Raw genomic sequence first — 12,199 nt, forward strand, 5'->3', positions numbered from 1 at the left:
TCCAAAATTAAAATATATCAAAGATACTGAGAAAAGTTGACAGTGGTCTAAAGCAGTAACTACTATCCTGTCCTGGCCTTGATTTGGAGAAAGGCATAAATTTTACCCCATGATCCAACATATATATGTAATATATGTATATACCTAACCAAGTTGCACAAACAGTATTTATCCTTACTTCAAGTAATTCTATTTCATTGTTTTAGCTCTTTAATTCCTTAAATTGATTTCACAACACACTAATGAATTGAGAAAACAGTGCTGTTCTTGGAAAATAGCGGTCTAAAGGGCAAAAAGAAAAAAATATCTATTCTTCCTCCCAAAGAAAGATATTTGTTCTTCAATCTTAAATTGGTACTTACTTAACTTTAACTTAAGATGTGTTAGAAATCAGAAACTGCCCGAAGATGGTAAAATTGAATGTTTTAGGCTGTAGCCCTTGGTCATATTAAGACCAGAATCCTCCAAGCTCCAAACTGTTGATGTCAGAATTTTAGTTTCATTCAGAGTTCCTTTTATCGAGATTTTCTGAGAATCCTAGGGCATATTTTAGATGTGTCCAGGAATCAACCCTGGCTGTTGCTCACCGTCCTGGCCAGCAATCCCCGGACTCCACAGCTGCCACTTTGGTAGACCTCTGCCACCTCAAGCATAGCTCAGCTAGTTATGCTCCAGCAGTGGAGGAAAAAACACTCTTTCCTCTATACCTGTTGTACAAGGGGAGGGAAGAACTCCAGGCAGAGAGTCAACTAAGATGGGTCCTCCAAGTCACACTCACAACCTCCTCCCCTCACTGAGTCCCCATGCTGCCTGGCTGGGGGCTCAGGATGGGCTCCAGGGCCAGAAATACACTTTACCACAAACTCCACTCCCCCCCTCACCCATATTCCCTCCTGCACTGGGACAGACTCCTTGCCCCATGATGAGGGTGAATTCTCTCCCAAGAGCTCCATCATCCCAGGACTCCCACCACTTTCAGTCCATCAAGCCCATCTGATATGCAAACCTCAGCTATAGATAGGATTCAAGCCATTTTCCCAGCAAGCCCTCCAGACCCCATGTAAGTCACTGGGTATCTGGATCCACTCCAGATGTCAGGCACATCTCAGTCTGGATACAGCCCAGTCGGAACATCTCGTAAACAAAGTCTCTGTTTAATGTTCTAACTTTGAGAACCAGGCCCAAATTGAAGAAACAGACACAAACTTTTTCTGGAGGTGGCTGAGAATACAATTTATCTAAAGTGGGTTATTTGGGGAGCTGATTCCGGCTAAGTCACATTAAAACTTCTATTTGTCATGTAGCCATATAATTTAGCCTATGCTAGTTAGTCTAAGCCTTGCCTCTTCCCTGTCATGTTTCCAGGAATACAAATAATATTCTAAGAAGACTGTTAATCAGAAAGCAGAGGTGCCAAATTTGCCTATTTAGTATCCAAATGAATTTACCCAGACGAGAAGTCTCAGTTAAAGTCAAAATCTTGTAAGGTTTTCGGTCTGGTTTTCATACACAGCACAGCTTCTGAATCCAAAAGAGAAGGAGGAGGAGAGGGGGAGTTTCTAAAAATGGTTCAGCTGGCTTCTCATAGTTCTTACTAAAGAATATCTGGAAACTAAGAAGTAAAATATGTGGATGACATTTTCAGCTTAAAAAAAAATTGGAGGGGCGCCTGGGTGGCTCAGTCGTTAAGCATCTGCCTTCGGCTCAGGTTATGATCCCAGGGTCCTGGGATCGAGCCCTGCATCGGGCTCCCTGCTCAGCGGGGAGCCTGCTTCTCCCTCTCCCACTCCCCCTGCTTGTGTCCCTGCTCTCGCTATCTCTCTCTCTGTCAAATAAATAAATAAAATATTTTTTTTTAAATGGGAAAACTACGTAGTATAATATATTGCATCATTTCCATATTTTAATCTTAAGGTTAAATGTTTTTATTCACTCTCTACAACAATCACTTCCCCACCCCCCAACATGGGAACTTTATAATAGTGCTTTGTAGTTCATACTGGGGGTTACAATAAACTTCCCCTAAGAACTTGGAAATAAGGTTGGTAAGTGTAGCCTCTGATGAATAAACTTTAAGATCAACATAATGACCAGAAGATAAGCAAAATTACCTTTAAAGAAAAAGAGTGTTCAAGTCTCAAAGACCTAAGCATATGCATATGGAAGAAAGTCATTATCAAAGAAGGAGTCAGACAGAAAAGTGGGGAGGAGGAGGAGGACCAGGCACAGCCACTTACAGAAAGAAGTCACCTGGACCCCCCAATTCCCACCCCATGCAGATTCTCCTATGCAAGATCTCCAAGATTTCTGAGCTGCTCAGATTCTCCCTGATGAGAAAGTAACACCCCAAAAGTACTTGGGCCTTGATCCATCCAATGCCTCTGTCCTAATTCAATCCCCAACAAGCAGCCTTCCTTATGTGACTTCCAGTGGAAGCCCTTCTATGAGGAGAGAAGACACTGACCGTACAGAGTTGGACTTAACCACAAATGTGAACTGAGCCCCTATCAAATGCCTGGCTCTTGTCTTAGGCAACAGGGATAGAGTGGAGAATTAGACATTTGAGGTCACTGGGGCTAACACAGACAAGTAAACAAATAAATAAGATAATCATAGCTAGTTATAAGAACCATTAATTAATTAATTAACTGAATAATGAACTAGATAATTGCTGGGAAAGGGGATGGGTATTTCAAGAACAAGGGTCAGGAATAGCTTTTTTGAGAAAGTGACATTTAACATAATTGTTAAAATGTCCCTATTACCTAAAGGAATCTAGAGATTCAATGCAATCCCTATCAAAATACCAATAGTATTTTTTACAGGATTAGAACAAATAATCCTAAAATTTGTATGGAACCACAAAAGATCCCAAATAGCCAAAGCAATCTTGAGAAAGAAGAACATGGTTGGTGGTATCATAATGGAGACTTCAGGATATACCACAAAGCTATAGTAATCAAACAGTATGATTCTGGCACAAAAACAGACACATAGCTCAATGGAACATACTAGAGAGCCCAGAAATAAACCCATGCTTATATGGTCAATTAATCTACAACTAAGGAGACAAGATTGTACAGTGGGAAAAAGACAGTCTTTTCAATAAATGGTGTTAGGAAAACTGGACAGCTACATGCAAAAGCATAAAACTGGACCACTTTCTTATACCTTACAAAAAATAACTCAAAATGGATTAATGACCTAAATGTGAGATCTGAAACCATAAAACTCCTAAAAGAAAACATAGACAGTAATCTCTGCACATCAGCCTTAGCAACATATTTATGGATATGTCTCCTCGGACAAGGGAAACAAAAGCAAAATTAAAGTATTTGAACTACACCAAAATAAAAAGCTTTTGCACAGCAGAGCCTAAATTCCTTTGGAACTTCCAATGTGCCTGGAGCTTTATGAACAAGAAGAAAACAACAGGAGATATGGTCAGAGAACCAAACAGGTGCAGAGCCACAGGAAGAGATTTGGGTTTTATTATGGCCAATGGGAAGCAAGGGAGTAACATGACCTGATTTAAATTTTAAAAGATTCCTTTGGCTCCTGTGTGGAGAATTAAGTGCAGGGTGGTAGAGGAGGCTCTAAAAAGAACCCAGGCAAACAGTCATGCAGCCTGTCTAGGGCGAGAGCAGTAGTGTTGGGGAGAAGTGAATGGCTTTAGGTCATATTTTGGAGATGAGCCACGGGACTTCAACAAAACAAAAAGGCAACTTACTGAACAGGAGAAGATATTAGCAAATTATCTATCTGATAAGGGGTTTGTAACCAAAATATATAAATAATGTATACAACTCAACTCCAATAATAATAATAATAATAATAATAATACAATTAAAAATGGGCAGAGGATCTGAATAGACATTTTTCCAAAGGAGACATACAGATAGCCAACAGACACATGAAAAGATGCTCAACATCACTAATCATCAGGGAAATGCAAATCAAAACCACAATGAGATATCACCTTACATCTCTCAGAATGGCTAAAATCAAAAACATAAGAAATAACAAGTGTTGATAAGGATAAAAGCAATCTGTCATGCACTGATGGTGGGAACATAAACTGGTACAACCACTGTAGAAAACAGTATGAAGGTTCCTTAAAAAATTAAAAATAGAAATGCCATTTCTATTCTTTGGGTCTTGACCCAAAGAAAACAAAAACACTAATTCAAAAGGTATATACATCCCTATGTTTACTGCAGCATTATATACAATAGCCAAGATAGAGAAGCAATCCAAGTATCCATCCATAGATGAATGGATAAAGAAGATGTGGTGGGGCGCCTGGGTGGCTCAGTTGGTTAAGCGACTGCCTTCAGCTCAGGTCATGATCCTGGAGTCCCAGGATCGAGTCCTGCATCAGGCTCCCTGCTATCAGCAGGGAGTCTGCTTCTCCCTCCAATCCTCCCCCCTCATTCTCTCTCTCTCTCTCACTCTCTCTCTCAAATAAATAAATAAAATCTTTAAAAAAAAAAGAATAATATGTGGTATATATACATAATGGAATATTACTCAGCCATAAAAAAGAATGAAATCTTGCCATTTGTGACAATATGGATGGACCCAGAAGGCATTATGCTGAGCAAAATAAGTCAAAGAAAGACAAATACCATATAATATCACTTATATGTTGAATCTAAAAAACAAACAAGCAAACAAACAAAAACAGAGGCTGAACCTATCCTGAGCATTTTCCAAAAGCACTTTTCAACTGATTTTTTTTTTTTAGGATCTAACCTTATGTTTATTTTTATTTTTTTATTAAAATATAATGTATTATTTGTTTCAGGGGTACAGTCTTACACAATTCACAGCACTCACCATAGCACATCCTCCCCAATGTCTACCACCCAACCACCCCATCCCTCCCACCCCCCTCCACTCCAGCAACCCTCAGTTTGTTTCCTGAGATTAAGAGTCTCTTATGGTTTGTCTCCCTCTCTGGTTTCATCTTGTTTCATTTTTCCCTCCCTTCCTCTATGATCCTCTGTCTTGTTTCTCAAATTCATCATATCAGTAAGATCATATGATACTTGTCTTTCTCTGATTGACTTATTTCGCTTAGCATAATACCCTCTAGTTCCATCCACATCATTGCAAATGGCAAGATTTATTTTTTGATGGCTGCATAATATTCCACTGTGTGTGTGTGTGTGTGTGTGTACACCACATCTTCTTTAACATTTCATCTGTTGATGGACATCTTGGCTCTTTCCATAGTTTGGCTATTGTGGACATTGTTGCTATAAACATTGGGGTGCAGGTGCCCCTTCAGATCACTACATTTGTATCTTTGGGGTCAACTGATTTTTTAAGTTCTATGTCCACACGATGATAGAGAAGACCATGATGACAAGACAGAGCAAGCAATGTGAAAGGGAGTGTGGGGCACAAAGACAAGTTAGGTGAGGGTAGCTCCTTTTTTTGTATGTTTGCCCTTCACCAAACACAGCACAACCCCTGCCCAACTCTCTCCTAGGCTTGCACCTCCAGATGTTAGAACTTGGCTGCGCCTCTGCCTGACTGCTTGATGATGATTCAGACTCTGCCAGGCAAAGATAGAGGAAGAAAGTTGCTAGGCAGAGGGAACAGGAAAAGCGCTGAGGCCAAGAACTAGCCTAACATTCCTTTGGAACTTCCAATGTGCCTGGAGCTTTATGAACAAGAAGAAAACAACAGGAGATATGGCCAGAGAACCAAACAGGTGCAGAGCCACAGGAAGAGATTTGGGTTTTATTATGGCCAATGGGAAGCAAGGGAGTAACATGACCTGATTTAAATTTTAAAAGATTCCTTTGGCTCCTGTGTGGAGAATTAAGTGCAGGGTGGTAGAGGAGGCTCTAAAAAGAACCCAGGCAAACAGTCATGCAGCCTGTCTAGGGTGAGAGCAGTAGCGCTGGGGAGAAGTGAATGGCTTTAGGTCATATTTTGGAGATGGAGCCACGGGACTTCTGGATAGACATATGCATGGGTTGGGGAGTCATATCTGGGCTTGGCAAGGTGCCGTGCCTTCCACTGAAATTAGAAAGATATGGGGGCAGGAGGAATTAAGAGCTTTTCAATAGGCATATTTGGTTTGAGATGCTCACTTAAAGACACAATTAGAGATGTCAGTTAGGCAGCTGGGGTTCCTGGGAGAACAGGGATAGATATATAAATTTAGGAATTATCTGTACCTGTATGGTCCTTAAAGCCATGGCATTCCCATCCCTGTGATGGTTATTTTTTATGGAAATTAATAAACTGAGTTATGCACCAAGGCAGTAGGAGCCAAGGTGGGACACCCCATGGCAGAGGGCTGGCCTTGCCCAGGCTGGGCCTTCCCCTCTGCTTTGCCACACCCCTTAATTGAGAGCCCCTTCTACACAGTTGTTTTGTTGTTTTCACATATAAAACATTATGCCCAAGTTCCCCTTCTATTTTATGGATCAATGTGGAGATCTAAGAAACTGACATCTATTTAAAAATCTTTTAAATGCATCTAGGTGCTTGACTGAATAAAGAAATATTATACAAAAAAAAAGGGGGAAATTAAACCAAGCAGATTAGGAGACCAAAACTAAATCCTTGTATAGATTAGGCCTCAGTTCACTGACCAGAGTTCATTGACTTTGGGCTCAATGCAGAAGGGCTCGATTATTCCAGAATATTTGAGAACATAATGGAAAATGCTGGTTAAGTCACTTGATGTAATAAATTGAAAAAAAAAAGTAATGACAGAATCCCTGAAAATAAATTAACATAAAACAATTTCAATTCATCCCTTTAGCAGTCATTGATGAACTATTATGTGATTACTATGCTGAATTCCTGCCCTTCTGGGGCTCCTCTTTCAGCAGGGGAGAGAGACCACATTGTGGAACAGGGCAGGATGGAGGCAGGGACAAAATGCTTTTGGACTAAGGAGAGAGGATGACAGACAGTTCCAAGGAGAAAAAGACAAGCAAATCGCCCTAGAGGTGATTTCTCGAACACTAACCATAACCCTGGTTAATGATACCAAAACTTTACATGCCAGTTTGAAATTTAAATTTAAATTTGCATGTATTACTGATGTAATTAAGTTAACAGACACATTCATGTTTTTAGGAGCCCTTAGCAGCATGTTTAGTGGAGTCTTCTCAAGATATTTCCATTTCCTGCCCCCCAAATTCTCCTTTAATCTTTTACCATCTTTTCTGAGTAAATCTGAGAGATTTGGGGGAGCAATAGTCAATTTTCCTTACAACCCCAAACCCTGTATTTACTTACTTACTTATTGACATGTAAGTGCACTTAGGGGGAACAGAGGAGAGGAGAGGTGAGGTGGAGCCCCCTTACTTCCATTTCACTCCAGCCTCGAGGAGTGGGAGAGCTGCTCCTTTGATTAAAGGAACCCTATATCAAGGACTGAGACACACCATTTCCTGTTGCCACAGTGAAGAAACAGCTCGGCTTGCACTGAAGCTGGTTCCTGGCCATCTCTCTGTTACCTTTTTGCAACTTCTACTTCCCAAGATCCTGTGGAAAGACCACACAGGCCTGCTCAAGCTGGGAGAACCCAAACACCTTGCTATTCTGGCTTTGTTTTCTCTCTCTCTCCCCCCAATTCTCTTTTTCCCTCTCTTGGACACTCTCTTCAATGCGGCAGCTGGGCTCAGGACCTGTTGAACCAGCCTGAGAAGGCTACGCCAGCCATGCTCTAGGCTTTGGGGAACATGCTCTCTCACCTTAACTGCCCATCCTCTCTTCTCACACTGATGGCTGCAGACTACAAACCATTTAAGTGTTGAGATCCAAGAATCTGTTTGGTCTTTGGTTTCAGATCATTTAGGGTGCATGAGCTTAGGTAAAAGAATTCTCCTTAGGATCTCATCTAACTCACTAGAAATTTCCATTAGGGTTTGGGGCCAATGCCCAGACTGGCTATAAATCTGTCTTGCTTTGCTGGTCATTAACCTGAGTGTGTGTTTGCCTCAGGGACCTGGAAGAGAGGAATGACTACGACAGAACAAGATTCACTGTGCTTTGGGGTCCCTAGGCCAAAACCTTTAGTAATAGCACTCTTTACTAGCACCTCTATTTCATTATTAACAAAAGTCAGGCTTTTCAAGGGCTCTAGAAGCCACAGATATTTTTTTACATCTGAACTCTGAATGAGTTGTTAGAAAAGCACCTTTGTTCTGCATGATGCATTGTACCTGGATGAAAGGACTCATTCTAAAAGGAGAACACCGCCCTTCCCCTCTCATGCCAGGATCCACTCTTTGCCACAAAGGCGGCATCAACTGCAACAGAAGATAATAATCATATACCATACTCACAATCACAGCTCAGTATGATGTTTTACCTGCGAGAGTCTTTTCATTAAGCCTTTTTATAATACTTTATTCTCAAAACTGATTTCTATGACACTGCACCAAAATGCCCTTCTCTTTCCCTCCTTCTCCGCATTATCCCCTAAGGTCAGTTTGATTCTAGATGATCAACCCATGAAGTAAAATCAGGAAAGAATGAATTCTGCCCCTGTGTATCAAATCTGCTATTCTGTTTTCCTTCCTGGAGGTTTCCTCATTGCAAGTTACAGAACGCAGGCTCCAGGTGCTACAACCTTTTTCAGACTTCTGTCTAGCATGGACCTAAGTCCAGAGACCTTCCTTACCTTTAGCTGAACTAGATGCACATCCACATGCTTGCTGTCTGAGTCCTGCTGGACTGAATAGGTTAGGTCCCGGACCCTCTCGGAGGTCATCCGGAGCCAGGTCTCGATTTCAGGTAAGTGGAGGACAATCTTCCAGTCAGCCCCGGTATGCAATGGAGGGGGCTTTTCATACTGCTGGTCAGAATCCATGTCCTTCATTGCCTCTCCTCCCTCACCCTCCTCCACAGTGGGTGTCAAGTTGATGGCCATGGGTGAAGCATCAGTAGCCATGGGATCCAGGTCCTGTGACCTCAGTGGGGAAAGTGTCACGCTCATGGTTAACATGGAGAAGTCTAAACCTCACTTCTTTCCAAAACAGCTGAAAGGCAAGAGGAAAGAAGAAAGCAGGAAAGAGTCAGACAAGATTGCCAAATAAAGAAATGATACTTCGCAGAAGAAACAGGATTTCTAAATTAAGCCAGATTTCTAAATTAAGAAACCATAGCTCATAGCAAAAACAGAAGGAGGTGTTGTGAGTTTCTACATAGTAGCCCCAAGACCCAGCATATAATAGGAATGCAAAACCATGTGGTATTGCCTACCTCACCATCCATTCTCTCCTCATTCCTTACTAATAAAATTCTGATTTTCAGCTGTGCATATTTCTGCAAGAATTTAAAACTACATTTCCTATCTCCATGGCTTCTAGGTATGGCCATGTGACTAAGTTCTGACCAAGGGGATGTAAGTGGAACTTTTGTACAGAATGCTTGTAGAGCTGCGTAAAGGGAGCTGACTTAATCAAGGAGGGGCCTTCTCTCTGCCCTTCTATGTCTCCCCCTTCTTCTAGCCTGTAATGTGGGCTTGATGGCTAGAGTTCCAGTTGCTATCTTGGACCAGGAGATGCTCTGGGGTATGCCAGTAGAGGAAGGGAGAGCAAGGTGGTGGGAACATGGATCCCACAGGTAACAAGGAGGTACTGTATCAGTCCTCGCCTCTGCCCTGAACTTCTCTTACTGAGAGAAAAACAATATCTGGTTGTAGCCACTATTACTTAGGGCTTTTCTACTATAAGCACCTAAGCATCATTTTGGCCATTATAACCAATACATTCAATACATGGGATAAGCAGAGAGGGAACATGTTCTAATTAACAAAAACACTGAGCTGAATTCAGGGGAGGTTGCTCCTTTCTACGATATGTTATGTAAATATATATCATGTAGTAATTCCAAACATAAACTTTGCCAAAAAGTATAAATCATGTGGGTTAGTATATACAGTATATCTAATTAACTCTTAAATTACATTATTTGGCTATATTGAAATTTTGGGGGGCTTCTGGGATTTCAAGAGTAATAAATTGCTGTGAAACATACAACATTAAAATATTAACTAAGAGGCACCTGGGTGGCTCAGCTGGTTAAGCAGCTGCCTTTGGCTCAGGGCTCAGGTCATGATCCCACGGTCCTGGGATCCACGAGGCAGCCCCAGGCGGGCTCCCTGCTCAGTGCGGAGTCTGCTTCTCCCTCTCCTTCTGCCCCCCTTCCCCCACTTGTGCTCTCTATCTCTCTCTCTCAAATAAATAAATAAAATCTAATAAATAAATGAATAAAATGTTAATTAAATATATTTAAAACAACATAAGTGTAAGTAATAATAAAGTTGATAAACTTAAGAGTAAGCTCATTTACTAATGTAATGATCTAAGCTATATATCTTTCTTCTAGAACAGTTTAATATAAAATAACTTTTAGGATCTTGTACTTTAAACATTTTATAGAAACATTATTTTTAGTTTCAGGAGCAGGTTCTTCTACTCGAGGTAATGGGTTTCTTTTTCTTTTATTAGATTTTTCTGGTTCTACACTTTCTAGCTCCCTTCCCCAAAGATGAAAGGTGACTGAACAAAATATGAAATTAAATGTGGTTATCAGAAAGTAGCCTGTATTTCTTAGATTCTTAATATTCACTTAGTAACAATAGCAAAATTATTTTACCTACAAAAATAGAGGTGGGGGGAAGCTCCTAATTTTACCAGGAACATGTAACTTTCCATACAGAAATGGGCACAGAGAATAAAAAGACTTACTGAATTGACAGAAACCTTAAGAATAAGTTATTCTTATGATATATTATTTCAGAAGCCTTCCAATGCTGCAGTGTACTGCCCCCTCCCGATTTCTTGTACATTTAATTTTTAAATTAAATGATAAGCAGCTTTATGGACGAATTTTTGAAGGCAAAGTTATTTGCGAAACTAAAATGTCATAAAGTAGGTTTATCACTTTGGTACCTGCCTTAGGGAATGGTTTTAGGCTTCAACTCAGCAGCTTTCTCCACCTGATTGCAAGAGGGACAAATCCATACCCCACATTTTTAACCACACTTGCATACAGTTTTTTTAAATAATACTAAACCTGGCTATTTTAAAAAACCTGTTAAGAGATATCAGAACTCCAGGAGCAATACAACTCCAGGAAGAGTGAGCTACCATACTATTTATTCATACCCTGGCCTCAGACAGGCTCTGGTTCTGATTTCCCAAGCATTTTTAAATTTTTAATCAATCCACTGCTCTCTGGGGTATCTGTTTAGAATCACAGTCCCAGAGAAGGCATCTGATACACAAAGGTTAATAAAGATTTCCCGTGGAAGGTCACAGAATTGGTGATAAATGAAGACGACACAGGTGTTACAGTGGCTACCTCTTCTAAGAAACCAGACTCACCCAAAATCAGAAAATTAAATGCCAGGGTAACGTACAGTGAACTGTTTCAGCCAAACCCACTCACCCACTCAGACACCCAACCCCAGATCCCTCCCAAGCTCCCTGCACAGCTGAAAAATGATGCGTGGTCATTATGTTTTCTCTGAAACTCCTAAATCAACATAGGGCCTTCTCTGGAAGATACATCCTACTGTAAACTAAAGAACATACTAAAAAATTGGCTCAAAGCAATTTATGTGCCAACATACAACACTCCCATATATACCATCGGGCTGTGCACTAACCAGGCACAGGGCAGTTCTGTGTGGGGCAAGAGGCTCCACATTTTTGGGTCTCAGTTTCCCCATAGGTAAAATGACAAAATTTTTGGACTAGATGATGACTGAGATGCCATCTGACCATAAGAATCTGTGGGTTATTTATCCAGAGATCTCAAAGCCATTGGAAGCATCCTGCCTGTACTGAGAACTCTGTAGACACTAAGTGCTGGCCCTCCATTTTACCAAAGCACATGAACAGCATCAATAGATCTGTCCTACTTAATGGAAATAAAGTAGTACCATGCAAATGCCTTTTGTAAATTATCATTTACACGTTATGTGTCGCTAATTCCTCCCAGAGAAACAAATACATGAGACCCTCTCCCCTTATAGTTTGAAATTAAAGACTGACGATAAAGACGTGGTTATATGTGTAGAGGACACACAGAACAAGATAAAAATATTAAAAATGTAGCTGGTGTTCATCACACATGAGTAAAGGGTAAGGAAAACTTTCAATCAAGCTGCAAAGCAAAATTTTCCTGCATCTATAAAATTTCAACATGGACG

At 40.7% G+C, this 12,199-nt stretch overlaps 1 long non-coding RNA gene across 3 annotated transcripts in view; it reads right to left on the reverse strand.

The window, feature by feature from the left end:
* Positions 1-5,267: 5,267 nt before the first annotated feature.
* LOC118002901 overlaps positions 5,268-12,199 on the reverse strand; it is a 197,636-nt gene continuing 190,704 nt past the window's right edge. For 2 of the 3 annotated variants that reach the window (XR_004677206.1, XR_004677208.1), the window contains one exon: positions 5,268-9,017. This is a non-coding gene — a long non-coding RNA (uncharacterized LOC118002901). The remainder of the gene's footprint in view (positions 9,018-12,199) is intronic. The other variant, XR_004677207.1, reaches the window with a different exon arrangement.

Source organism: Mirounga leonina, unplaced genomic scaffold (genome assembly GCF_011800145.1).
Source record: "Mirounga leonina isolate KUSES-001 unplaced genomic scaffold, KU_Mleo_1.0 Mir_85, whole genome shotgun sequence".
Classification (NCBI taxonomy): Eukaryota; Metazoa; Chordata; class Mammalia; order Carnivora; family Phocidae; genus Mirounga; species Mirounga leonina.